We start from the raw sequence: 14927 nt of genomic DNA, 5'->3' as shown, positions 1-14927 counted from the left end.
AAAAAAAAACATATATAACACTGCGTCAGTCACACCTACTTTGTAAATCCTCCAAGTCTAGATTTAAGGAAAAAAAAGGTGTTTTCTGTTGCTGCAGCTGCTTTTTGATTGGCTTTTCAGCTGTTGTACGTGTGTTGCTTCATCTGAAGGGATTTTGAGCTTACTTTTTACCATAATTATGACAAGTATAGCATTAACCCCTAGGTTACAGCCCTGGGTCTTTGAGAATGTCATGATTTTTTAATTATTTTTTAAAATTATTATTATTATTATTATTATTATTATTATTATTATTATTATTATTATTATTATTATTATTATTATTACAACAGACACACGTTCATTTATCTCTCCTCTGTTTCTTCTGCAGTCTAATGACTAATGTTTCTGTATGATACTTTGTATTTTGTATTGCTTTTGAACAGGTGTTCTACCGATGAAGTGGAAGAGGCCGGCATTGACGGGTTAAAGAAGCTGAAGTGGAAAAGCAGACAGACGAAGGACAGCGTTTTATGTTCAAGTTTAACATCAGGGTTTGGAGGGGGACTTTCTTGGCAAAAATCCATAAAAGTGCTACAGAGTCCCCTGAAACATGCTCAGTTCAGGTTGCCAAATTTGAATAGCAAAAGATTGGCTAAAGTGGACAAACATATACTGGCTAGGTGTTTATTTTTTCATTTTATTTTCTACGCATTGCAAAACAAGAGACGAAGGCCGATCCCAGTTGCTGATAAATCCAGCAGACGTGCTTTAGCAGCCGAGTTGGGTGCTGTCTGTAGGTTATATAAAATGTTTCACTTTCACAGAAGAAAAAGGCAGAATTTGCATGTGCGCTACAAAAAGATCTGCATTCCCTTAAATAAATGCGCTATGTTTCATCCCCCTCACCCTCCCATGCATGCAAATGGCTTAACCCTGTGGCTCTCAGCCCTGGTCTTGGGGACCCACCGTCCCGTTTGTTTTTGTTCCAACTAAGCTCTAGACTTTAACTGTAGTAATAATTTGGATAATTAGATTTAGTTTTAATTATTTTAAACAATGAAAGAAATACAGCATGTATTTTTGAAGGCTAAACCACATAAAAAGTAAAATTAAGGAAATTAGCTGTTTAATTTAGCAGGTTTCAATTTAGCTATCAAGAGTGCAGTTAAAAAAACAGCAGGATAGTGGGGTCCCAAGACCAGGGTTGGGAACCACAGATTTAACCTGTTGGTTTGTCTCTCAGCCTGTACAGTATGAAAGTATAATATATAATGTATACACAGACTATGATATTAATACTACTGTATTACTACTACTCGTGATTAGCTATCTGTTTGAGATTTAGACAGACCAAAATCATGTGAGAAGCAAACCCTTCTAATCCTACACAAACTCTGTGTAAATATTATTCTAGTATAATTTGTGTGGGATGAAAGAAAAAAAACAACCTACAACAGAATGAAAACCTTCACTTTTTCCATTACCTTCCTGAGTACAATCCACCCATATCTGTTCAGTTCCCTGGTTAAGAAATCAGTTTGTTAATAACCAGTGAATCAGCAAGACGTCCATTAGACAGATCTCTATGCTGCTTAATCATTTTCCGACAACAAAGTGGGGTGAAAGTGAGCTGCCTGGGGCTAAACCTTTTATACTTTCACCTACATGTAGCGGGGAACAGGTTTAACAACTACAAAATTACGATGACATCTCATCTGCAACTTTGTTTCATGAAAACAGAACAAAACAAAAAAGATATGACTGTATTCTAACTAGCATTAAGATCACTGAAACCCCACAATCTAATATATAATCAGCAATCTAACATAAATGTGTAATTCATTTTGCATGGGAGTCTTGCTAAGATAAGAGCTCCTGTGACAAAACTTTGTACTTCATCACAACACTTCTGCAGCGATGCATAATCTTTGCAAAGAGTCATGTGTATCAGAGCCCTAGTTAAAAGATTGTCAGCTAAACAAATTGTTCTGTTTATTCCCCTGTGAAAGTAGTACCTGGTCTTCACAACACCACATATTTATTATCAGTGTGACATTTGTGAGGAGCAAATTAAGCCATCTGGAAGCAGCCTACACATATGTGATAAAGTAGACTTTGGGTTTGGTTTTGAGTCAGATCATTCTAGACTGCCTACACACATTCGCTAAAGCATCGCTGCAGTATTACAAATATTTAAGAGCTGCACAGACTGGCGAGGCTGCTTCCAGAAACTGCTAATATCTGACATTTAGGGAGATTGTGCAGTGAGATAAGATGAAAACTGATAATCACCACAATGCTTTCTAAACTCCCCCACCTGTGGTCTGAAATTGATAAGTACAATAACAAAAGTGTGACTCTGTACTGTTCAGTTCATTATTATTTTGCCCACTTGTATATAGTGGAAACATAAACTGCATAGAGGTTTGGTTTCACATGAAGACACTGCAAAAGCCTGATCAAAAAGGTCACTTGTAAACGCACACACCGAGCAGGCTGAATTGTGCAAACGTATCTAAACGACACCAAAAACTGCTTATTTTCTAAAAAATGATCTGATTATGTAATGCACCAGGTATATTTTCATAATAATATGGTTTACATTTATCTGCAAAAGCACCATCAAATATAGAAACAAACAGATTTCAAAATAATGCAATTCCAATCATATCCCAATAACATTTCAGATGTCACTTTCTGACCAGACAAATAGCAAGACTAAAAACAATTAACTCCTTGCATGCCATATGCTCTTTCAATGTGTCAGTCGCTTGATGATGTCGCTGAGTCTCCACAAGTATTCATGCGTGTGTATTTAATGTCACCAAGCATGTTTGTTCATGCAATGTATCTGTGCTTTCGGTTATGTCTATGTGCCTATTTTAAAACTACCAGTCCACACTGTTATAGGATAGACATCACTTATCATCTATAAAGGCACAAGGGGCATTCTGCAGAAAAAGGGACAGTCCCACAAAAGAAGGGACTATTCAATTTGTCTGGGTTGGGAAGGTGATAATCACAACACTGAACACAGGCTTTGTGTTCAGCAGGTGCACAGGGAGCAACAGGAGGCATGGTGGAGCTCAGCTGGTGACAATAACTAGCATATACCAATTAATTGACCAAATATCACACACCAAATACATTAAATGATCCAAATATACAGTTATACAGCAGGCCGTATGGCAGATTATACAAAGTGTGATATTTCACCTTGTATTGTTTTTTGAATTGCTTTCTAAATGACTAAGCCTTGTGAAATCCCCGTTCCATGTACCTTAAAGAGATTTCCTAGTCGCACATGTTATTCTTTTATGATTCATTCAGACTTGGGTTTCACTTTGAAGCAAGAGTTCAAAGCTGGTATAAAGGGTGTTTTTCTTTTCATCACACTTGAAAATATGAAATGGAGCTCCAAACTTATCTGCTTATAGGACTTCGTATGGCATTTAAGAATCTCCCAAACAGAAAGCAAGACAGAGTCATTTTTTACTGTGTACAATCAAAAACATAATAATATTCCACTACCACTACATTTACTCCACTTCTCAGGAAGAAAACAATTGTTTTAAATGGATATGATGTCTGTCATGGAAATGATGTGCTAAATAAATTACATTTATTTTGATTATTTACAGTTACATTTTAACCACAGGGTTGGATACTTTACATATGCAAAGATAGTAAACTTATTCAGCTTTATCGTTCTTCCGGCCACCATTATATAAGTGTTATTTTTAAATTGGCCCATCTTCCCAGTTTGGAGTGCCAAATTAAATACACGGGTCTGGGCAAAATGATGCCTGTCTTGTTAACTCTGGTGCCCACGGCCTATCACCTTCTACCCGGCTTCACAACTATGAACCTTGAGGTTACACTCCAGCAGACTTTGCAAGACAGAGATTGTGCTCTTGTCAAAATGTATCAAGCATTTATCTTTACTACATTATTTACTATATTATTTTTGTATTGTTTAAATATTATTAATATACCGCTCTGACATTGTCTCTGGCAAATTTTCAAAAAATATCTCAGACTAATGCAGTCTACTAACAGGTTACAATCTATTTGTTAAATGTTAATTAGGGATGTTTAGATTCACATAATCCACCACATCAAACATTAACAGCATTAAAGTATTGACTATCTTTCTTAACACCGAACACTGTACACAAATATCGATCACTCTAGTGCACTGGGATATTTACCTTCAGAACTGAAACAAAGTAAGTTAAAAAAAAAAAAAAAGCCCAGACATTTCAAAATGGCTATCAGAATGTATTTGGGCCTTCAGGGTGTATGGTCGCTGACTCTCTCCCGGGCCTTTTTGTATGTCTTCATCAGCAGCTTCTCTTTAAAAACCAATATTTGTCTCTATTTAAGCAGTTTCGGAATTACAAATCACAAATGCAAATTTTCATTATCAAGATCAAACATTAAAATACTCTCGCCATTGAAGATTACCACAAACTTTTCCTCTTGCCAGTTTGCATTTTTATGCAGGGCACTAAAAATGGTACAAAAGTAACCACTGGGCACTGTGTCTATCATTGTGTACAACCACTTCTGTCAGGCATAAATGTTAACAATGTGTTTCTAGAAGGGGATACAATCAATTTGCAGGGAATCTTTTCAATTCTATTATAACTACATTCATGACTCTGTTACAATAACTCACACATGGTTATCTGAGCATTACAACCCTATCTCTTGTCTTCAACTTGATTTTGTAGGCTTGCAATGTATTTCATTTTTCCAGTCCTTCAGACGTTTACGGATTAATAGGTGTGAAAAGCACAAGCTTGATTCAGATCCCCTGTTTATCTTGCACTGGGCAGGAATTGGCAAGGATGTGAAATCGCACCCAAAGTATTTTGTATAAAAAAAATGCAGACCAGAAATGGAAAGGCACTGGGGTACATGTTAGTGATCTTGCTGCCCACGTGGCAGCTGTGCACCCAGTCTGATACGAATATACGCTGTGTCGGCAAGGATTGTTCCAAGAAATTTCTACGCGCTGCTTTAATTCATACCTGCCCTGATCCAGTATAATCAAGTGCAAGGGGAACTGTGACTCTGGTCCTTTGCAATTACTAAAATCAGCACTTGCTCTTGTGCAGCCGGGCATCCTGATTTTATATATATATACCACACATTCGTTCTTCCTCATGTGTGTGGGGGGGCAGATCTTGTAAAGCTTCAAATTGTTCATCCATAATTGAATACTCTCAAGGACTTAATTTGCTTGTTTTTGAATTATGGATGAAGCACTCCATTTAAACATGAATCTTTTGCTGTTGATTTTATAGCTGACTATTCGTGTAACCATCTTCTTAAGACCTCGGCTGTTCTCGGGAGGTATCAGCCGCTTAATTCATTCAGCACAGGGTCTGCTGCATTGCTGTACAACTGGAAGGAATTAGCTAACAAGCATTTTCCAATGTTTTAAGTCTTCGACGAACAAGTCATGTGGAAGAACGGGGCTTGTGGCACCCCCTGCTCGAGATCCGTCCTCTATTTCAAAGGGGATTTATCACCCTTCGCTTGCAGTTCAGAGACCTTGCTTCTGCTGCTCTTACTACTTTCTTTCTTGTTGTTAAATGTCTGCTTTGCTTTGGTCTTCATATAGGAACACGGTTTCAATGGAAAAGCATTTGCCCTTGAAAACACAGACACTTTCTGAAGTGACACAGACAATTATCATATTAAATGGTCAACTGCCTACTGCGCTTCAACTTTGTAACACTCTATTTATATTAATGTAACAGCAGTTTCAATTCCATAAGTTAATACAATCTGCAAACCAAGCAGAATGACAGTGATTGTTCAATGACGTTTTTACAAAATAATGTTGCACAATTTAGGAAAGTTAAAAGAAGCCCTTTGATTGAAAAAGCAGATTTCTTGTTTGCATCTTGAATGAGGAGCCTTTTTTATTGGATGGGGTGAATGTTTTTCTCTTCTCTCCACTAGATTACATTGCTGAAAAAGCATATATGATCTAAGCTTGCCTTTAACAAATACCACTTGAATAGGAAAGAACATGAACTGGTTTGAGTAACGTCTTGTTATAAAAAACTGAGAAGTCTTTTTATAACTGTGCTTTTTTTTGTTTATATACTAAAATTACACCTTGGTTTTCTGGGATTGAGGGGGATATTGTATAACCCTGCAGCCTTGACTCTTTAACTGTCTTGGAGTTCGCCCTAAGGGCATCTGCTAAGAGATAAATTGTAAAAAGAATTAATGATAAGATTTGAGAAGCAGGTCTAACACCTAGAATACAACTGCCAGTTGAGCCACACTGCTGTGTATCATCCATTTGTTTCGTGGGTTGACTGTGAGGCTTTTAACTGTGCTTGAATAATTATCACTGCCTTTCTCCAAGGCAAGAGCCCACAAACACTGAAACATTTACCATCGATTTCAACTGAAATTCACAGTAGCCGTCTCGCAACCTCCGACTCACTTCAGACCTAAAAAACAGTCAACTGTCTATCGCCACACCACTCCCTACTGTCTCACTATCTCACTCTCCTAGAGTAATATTTTTCTGTTCTTCAAACAAATGTTTATATGATATCCATCAATCTCTCTTTCTCTTTCTCTCTCTCTGTTTATATATAAAGTATTTAATAGTATTTTGCAGACTCCCCATAATGGTATGGCTTAGACTGTGGCATGCAACCTTTATTTAATTAAACTCAAACAGCAGTAGCTCCTGGTTTATAAATAGGTCTGTAAATGTCAAACGAAAATATTAAATTCACAAGGGAAATCTATAATTGAATCATTGAGGTTTCATTTAGAGAGCAGGCTTATTGATGGGCAGGCTTTTCGAAACAATCAGCCATCCCTTGGCCACAGCCACATAACGAATAGTTTCACCTCCACACTCTCTGTTTCTCTACAATAACATGCCACCCACATGCATGGAGCTTTTCAATGCTCTGCACCTCTGTGTTGTTGGAATGAAAACACACACACACACACAACAGCAAATAACCAAAGATACTCATGGTCAGAGACGAAGCTGATAAAGGCAACATGTGGTTGTTTTCACATGTGCTTTGCAAATGAATCATTGAGTGCCCCTATGAATAATAACTGTAGGCCTGTCATAGCCTGGTCACTTTGTGAGGCAGATCCCCATATTGAAGAAAGCAAGTAAAGCTCACACATGTCACTCAAGAGGGAGTTCAAATGTGCCTCCCATGAACTGAAGAGTCAAGTCTCTTGTGTTTTGAATGCAGACAGACAGTGAGAAGGCACACAATTCACACCAAAAGACTATCACAAAATGTATCCGTAAAGTATCTTTACTCATCTGTCTGAAGTAAATGACTCTATCGAGATAATCGAAATCAAACCCAAATACTTTATATGAAATGTTGGGTTTATAGATGCAATTACAAGTATTATGAATGGTTTCTGCATGAGGTAGCAAATTTTGTGCTGTCTTATTTTGGCCCTCAGAGGAGCTATTCAGAGAAATAAACACTAAAGACAGCTCTGTCACAATCAAGTTATTTACTATCACCTTTTACCACTTTACTATTTAACCAGCAGAGCAGTTCTTTTTCGTGATTCAAAGGCAAATCAGAGTAATGAAATGAGTGACTGATTGAAGTCTTCCACAGTGAATATTAGGTCATCCCTGCAGTAAAACCGATACTTGCACGTACCCTGCAAAATTGCTGCTCCAGTTCACTTCTGAGTCATATACTCTTCTTAGAGCAGACAGAATACATCTTGTACTTAAATAATGTGAATCCCCTTCACAATTTAATTTCCACATTGAAGTACAAAAGCCTTTGAACACGATGGCCATTTGACCCGAATTGTTGTCAGGGGAATGTTAATACTATAAGATTTCTCCAGACCTTTGGCCTTCACTTTCACGAACTGCTGGAGCCTTAATGAACCAAGTAAAGTACTAACAATTATGTAATCTAGAGAGGGCCAGCTATGTATCTCTGCATGTTTATAGAAATAATATCATCATGTTTAGGTAGCAGTAGGAGTGCTTGTGTTTGCAAAAAAATTTCCTATTGGGTGAGGCAAAGAAATCTCCTGACTATTCATTCGGGCGATTGTCAAAATGCTCCATCACGATGCAGGTTAGCTAACACACGTTTGGCTTCTATACTATGGTGTGATAGGTGTGAATTTGGTTATTGAATGTCTCAGGACATTTTACCACAAACCACTTGTGGGTCTTCTTAACAGTAGGCAGATAACATTATTCATTTAGACTGACAGTGATATGGGGGCAGCTCATCTGGGTGAAAAGTAATCCCCCCACCAGCGCATCTGGATTTGTTTCTGGTCTCATGATTGAAATCAGTCGTCTCACTTTCACCTACTACAGAGATTGGATATCTTACAAATCAAACTGCTTGGAGCCTTGCTTGCTGGTTCCGTTCACAACTGCAGTCCTGCCAAAAACTACAATGAAAACCAGGCACCAAATGTAAGACAACAATACAAACAGCAGTGCCTCCTTGCCACCCTGTGTATCCCACTGTTCAATCCAACTGTACTTAAATGAAACCTTAATCAAACTAATCCCCTTGTTTAATCAGATCTCCTCAATTGTTTTCAGCTCTTAAAACGGTTGGGTGATTACAAGATAAGATGTTACTTCTAAATTGAAATCTGCAACTTGGAAGGAACTGAAAACAATTAAATCAGTCCAGTTATTTAGATTAGTAGTTTATCCAAGGGTACCATGAAGTACTGAAATGAACACGAGTCTCCAAATCTAGACTTACACACACAATACAGAAATTGGTGGTTTCTACATTACGTAGGTTAAGGTATCCTAAATGGTGTGTGAGATAGCAAAGTTATATTATTTTCTGAAGTACCAAGTCATTATAAAATATATAAATAAATAAACTCCTGGATTTGTTCTTTACTCTGTGGCCTCATCAGCACCTCCTATGGACCACTTTCATATTAGATTATTTATTGTTCAGTTCTTTCATTCAATGTTCTGTACTTCAGATAAGACCTTAAAAAAGAGAAAAAAAGTATTGACTTTCCATATGTTTTATCCAAGTGCATATAGAATTGTATCTTGTTTTTCTAATGACTAGCCAAAACAAAAAAGAGAATACAGAAAACTGTCAAAGTAATTAATTGATTAATTACATCGCTAATAATAATAACAATAATAATAATAATAATAATAATAATGATTATTATTATTATTATTATTTATTAGTAGATGCCCTTATCCAGGGTGACTTTCAACACATAAGAGCAATACAAAGTGCAATAATACATTTACAATTTACACAAGTGTATAGGAAAATATACAGTAAACAAAATATCCTACATCCTACATCCTAGATTAGAAAAGCTAATAAGTGCAGACAAGGTATGAAGTCATAGTTAATAGCTAATAGAAAACAGGGGTTAAGTAATTATTCATTACTAATTAAAGCCATAGTTCCACACCCTCATCTCAGTGCCACAATGTAACTGTTTTGACAAGCAGAGCAATGTTATAACAACTTCATGTAGCTAAACCAAGTTGACCACTAGTTGCCATTAATCAAAATACAGCAGTGGAGATACACACACAGTGTACTGAGATTGTATCATATAAGGCTATCAATCACTAATGATGAAATTAAGCATTATTATATAAAATAGCAATTTATCACTGTTAGTCGGTCAATCTAGCCATGATTATGCATGTATGTATATTTAGTACTGTGAGAGCGAAATACATGGGAGAATCTCTAAGGCTACGCAATGTGTTGATTGTAGCCTGGAAACTATGACTCTGGTGTGAGATTACCAATTGCTACATTTAAATACCAAAAAAAAGAAGAAAAAAAGCCAGATCAATTGCACAACCACAAGAGTTGGCGACAGAGCAGTACCGTCATAAACAAGCTGACTGAAAGATTTGTGTGTGTGTGTGTGTGTTTTTTTTTACACTTCACAAATGACTCACTAGCCACATCAGAGACCACTCTGCCGAAAATAAGAGAACTCTGCAGTTTCATACAGGAAGCTGGTACTGATAGGAACTTCTAAGTGACAAATGTGATACATGAATTGTATGCACAGGCACTCATGGTTAACATTTACACACACACTTACACACACACACACACACACACACACACACACACGCACACGCACACGCACACGTTCACACACGAGGTAGAGCAAGAAGGGAAAAACTGAGACCAAGTCAGACAAAATTCGTCTAAAAGAATGATAATGCAATGAAACCTAAACAAATACAAATACAATCATTCTGATAGAAATACCACAACAAAAGTTAAATTACCTGACCTCAACACTGCCCCTATTTGAGTGGACGTCAGACAGTACATACTAAACTCATTTTAGTTAGAGTTAGAGATGTTTTAGAAAAAATAAAATAATAAGCTTCATTCATATGCAGAAAAAAAAACCCATCAGATTGACTTTATTGTTTAGTTACTACATATGATGTGTCATCACAATGCATTACACTGTGACCCATACCCAACTCCCTCAGCAATTGATTAATTCTGCATTTACAAGCTGATCCAGATGAATAAACAAGTATGCCCTCCCTGGAAGGAAACTAGTCCACCACTAGATGTCAGAAATGTTCCACGTTCAGAAACAAACAAATAGTAATATGGTCTACAAATATCGATCCAGTGGGCCAAATCTAGTCCAAGTCATCCTGATTATTCCCTTTGCTGAATGAATCATCTCTTAAGAAAGGTATCTGTATTTGTTGTTAGAAACAAAATACAGTTATCTATTCAACAACGATAATTAAATAATCGAGTACCAAAGCGATTCAATTCAGTAACAGTGCTTTACCTAGCCATCCCTGCTATGCTGATTAGAGTGTCACACCAGCTCTGTTTCATAATATTATGAAGTAACCTGGCTTGCAGGAAAAGTGACCGATTAAATAATGCTGTGGTGTCTTAAAGGCTGTCGCAGTGAAGCCTCGTCTCCTGACAGCTGAGCGAAGAGCCCAACAGGGGCTGGTGGCCAATGAATGTCTTAAAGGGGATGCTCAGTTTCGACAGGCGGTTGATATGGCGACGGGCACTGCGTGATGCTGACAGCCTGTCTCTTCACTTGATCAGGCCCTCCAGATGAAACAGATCGGCCACAGACGCAGCACTGCTTCTGACATTGACTTGCGCTGACTTGTCTTCTGACTGTCTGTCAGAAATGTGCCAGGAGAGCAAATATGGGGGCATTGGGTTTCATTACTAGAAATGAGCAGTGCAGTGAGAAACAGACAGCAGGGTATTCACTGCATTTGACGAGAGGCGCAGCTTCTGTTGTGTTCCATCCCAAAATGGCAAGTTTTACTTTCGAAACAGGAGCCCACATTTTGCAAGTGGCAGTAGAGTAAGTAGTGTAATGACTCATTTTGTTATTGCTTATTTGATGGATCCACTTTGGTGCACCTTTAGGGGTTTAAAAATAAATACTAAAAAAACTCTATTCTGGGGCAGGAATTTGATGAATTAACAAAATAGGACTATGAATAGTATTTATTTACAAAATGAACTCTAGTCTACTCTAAACTACTAGTAAGAGTAGAGTTTATTGTTTGCTATTTTTCATTCAAAGCTGAGCATCAGAACTGGATAAGTCAAACAAATGTTACTTTATTCTAATAAGGTCATAGATTGTTTTCTTGTTGCTGTTGATACATTATTTTTCAAGACAAACTGTTCAGTTTGTTCAGACAGCGTGCAGATTAGATCAGATTCCCCATCACTGGGAAGTAGCATTTCAAACTGCAAGACTCTGGTGATCACGATATTAGTCTTCAACAGATGAAAACACGTCTGTCTGTGTAGGCGGAGTTGACTGTCTTACAGCAAGTAAGGGGAGTTTCTCTTAGATGACAAATGTCTGTAACAGTGACCTATGCAATCATTTAATTGCTGTAACTTTACAACACAGCCTATCCTTTACAATTAAATTTGGACAAACTCATACAGTCCATATTGATGCAATTGCAGCCTGTGAACAGTAGAGGTCACTTGTGGTCTTTCATGAGTAAGGATATCAGAACTGTCTCAATACGGGAGCAAATTTGAGCACTGTTAATTTCAAAATATTTACTTCTGCCAAACATGAATAGAGTACCTAAACAGTATAATGGAAAAGGCTATTAAAGCTATTTACACAGGTTTGTATTGAAATGAGGGGGCGCAGTGGCAGTAGATGCCATCTTCTAATATTATCCGGAAAATCATCAGTGTTTTGGCTGCACAGATTGAAGTGTATACTGTGGCAGTGCAGTATCTAGTCATGAGGGCATCTTAAATGTTCCCTGCGGAGAGGGGAATGGCTCCTTACGTTCCTAATGACTGCGGCTGTCAGAGACGGGGCCCATTGAGGAATTTCCGAGGGAGAGTTCTCCAAACGATAAATATTTAAACACACTAGGAGTAAACAAGAATGTGGAATGAGACTGCAGAGCATCTCCAGATGAGGATGATCACATTCAGACTGTCCCTAATCACTAGAGCAGTGCAGGTCAGAATCAATATGTCACAATGAACACACATCAACATCAACTGATTAAATAGATATACAAAACAATTATTAGGCAGGATGTATTATTCCAAGTCTCCAAATAAAAATATATAATAAAAAAAAAAATATTGAACAATAATCATGATAATCTATAATCAACAGAAGATTACAATTTAGTGAAGGTGGAGCTAATTGGGTTCTTGGAAGAGGCCCATGTGGAGAAAACGCGTGTTGTTGCCACGGTTGCTGTAGATCTATGTATTAAACATGCAGTCACTACCCTTGCTATAGTGCTGGCAATGTCTGTGTTATGAGCTCACTGTATATGCAGTAATCCTCTTGGTGCTACAACCACGGCGCACTGAGCTGACACACTAGCTGCTGAGTAGGATTTCCCAGTAGTCTTTGTGTCACTTGACTGTGATACACTATTGTTTACAGTCTGTTGTCTCTCCGGCTTGAAGATGCTCCACTTTCACTATCGACAGCACAATGCTCCTACACCCATAGGCTTACACTGGGAATGTCCTCACACCATCTGTTTATAGATTACACCATTAAAGATTTAACATTTATATACAGTATTTAAAATATTTATACAGCTTTTAGCCTTAGCTGAGATGGGACTTAGTTAAATCGCTGTGAGGCTAAATCCTGCTATAGTGAAGTTAGTGGAATGGTAATTCTAGTGATAGCGCTCTTTCTCACAAACCTGACGTGCTGCTCTTGTGTGGTTAGGTATATTTTACAGATCTGACCTGGGACTGCACCCCATTCTTTCCCGCCCACTGTGTCAAAACACAAACATAAGAATAGCTTTTGTGGCTATATTCATCAACACCAAACCTGCAATAAATTGTTTATGCACTTCATAAAAAACAATGTCAGTTCACACTTGATGAATTTGAAGTGTTTAGTGACTGCCAACCACCGAACAAAACCAACACAAAGAGAACAGTCTTTTAAAGCAGTCTTCAGTCATCTCTATTCCCACGCCCTGCAGTTTAATAAACCATAATGTGTTCCATCACTAATTAATTTCCATCTGCCTTGGGGTTACAAAAGGCCGTCATGACGAGACAACCACAACTGCCTCCCTGTAGCCGCAGCGACACCAAGAGCAGAGGTGACGAGCGTGTCTCGACATGTGCCGCCCGCCACCCAGCCTCTGCAGTGACCTGCTTGAAGCTGATACTTGTGTCACCTTAGAAGTCGCCCCCGCACTCACATCACAGCAGGCGCGGGCAGGTGGCAGCCAGTCAGACCTCTGTGAAATGACTAAATGGTTAGAATAGCATCTCCCCCGAGACCAGTGTTTGTTTCCAGTCTTCCTCTGGTCTCACTGCACACCTTGTGTTTCGGCTGCTTCTGATGGCTGCTCCCGTCTGCATTTCATCTTTCAGCAGACCGGAATGCCATTAAATATTGATGGCTACAGTTCAGGGGTTTTGCTACGCTGACGGTGGAGGTGATATGGGACTGGTACCTAGCCTGGCACTGCTGGCTACTGGGCCCTCTGCAGATAAACTTGCATCACAACAAACCTAGCCTAGTCTTGAGTAACCGTAACTCATGTACAATACCATGTACAAAATTTCTAAAAGTTTATACAGAATATTACTGTAAAATTATACAAAAGTCAAGATTTTTCTTTCTCTAGGGCTGATAAAAGATGCACACACACATACAGACGGGTGACAAATTAAAGGAAAAACCAACATAAAGTGTCTCAGTGAGGTGTTGGGCACCACGAGCCACAAGAACAGCTTCAATGCTCTTGGCACAGATTCTACGAGTCTCTGGACTCTACTGGAGGGATGAACACCGTTCTTCCAAAAGATATTCCATCATTTGGTGTTTTGATGATGGTGGTGGAGAGCGCTGTTTAACACGTCGGTCCAAAATCTCTCATATGTGATCAATTGGGTTGAGATTTGGTGACTGTGAAGGCCATAGCATATGATTCACATCATTGTCATACTCATCACACCATTCAGTGAGCCCTCGTGCCCTGTGGATGGGGGCATTGTCATCCTGGAAGAGACCACTCCCATCAGGATAGAAATGTGTCACCATAGGATAAAGGTGATCACTCAGAATAACTCTGTAATGACTTGCAGTGACCCTTCCCTCTAAGGGGACAAGTGGACCCAAACCATGCCAGGAAAATGCCCCCCACCGCATAACAGAGCCTCCAGACACCCTCACTGTAGGGGGCAACAGTCAGGCCTGTACCGTTCTCTTGGTGTCGCCACACATGCACTCGCCCACTTGTCCTTCTGACTGAAGCTCCTGCCATTCATGCCCCAATAATGACCCCTCTTTCAAAGTCACTTAGATCACTTTCCTTTTGCCATCTTGATCCAAAATTGAGGTCAAATTGCCCTGCTCAGCATTTTTATACATGCCAC

The sequence above is a fragment of the Amia ocellicauda genome, chromosome 4 (assembly GCF_036373705.1).
Source record: "Amia ocellicauda isolate fAmiCal2 chromosome 4, fAmiCal2.hap1, whole genome shotgun sequence".
NCBI lineage: Eukaryota > Metazoa > Chordata > Actinopteri > Amiiformes > Amiidae > Amia > Amia ocellicauda.
This window is presented reverse-complemented; position numbering follows the sequence as displayed.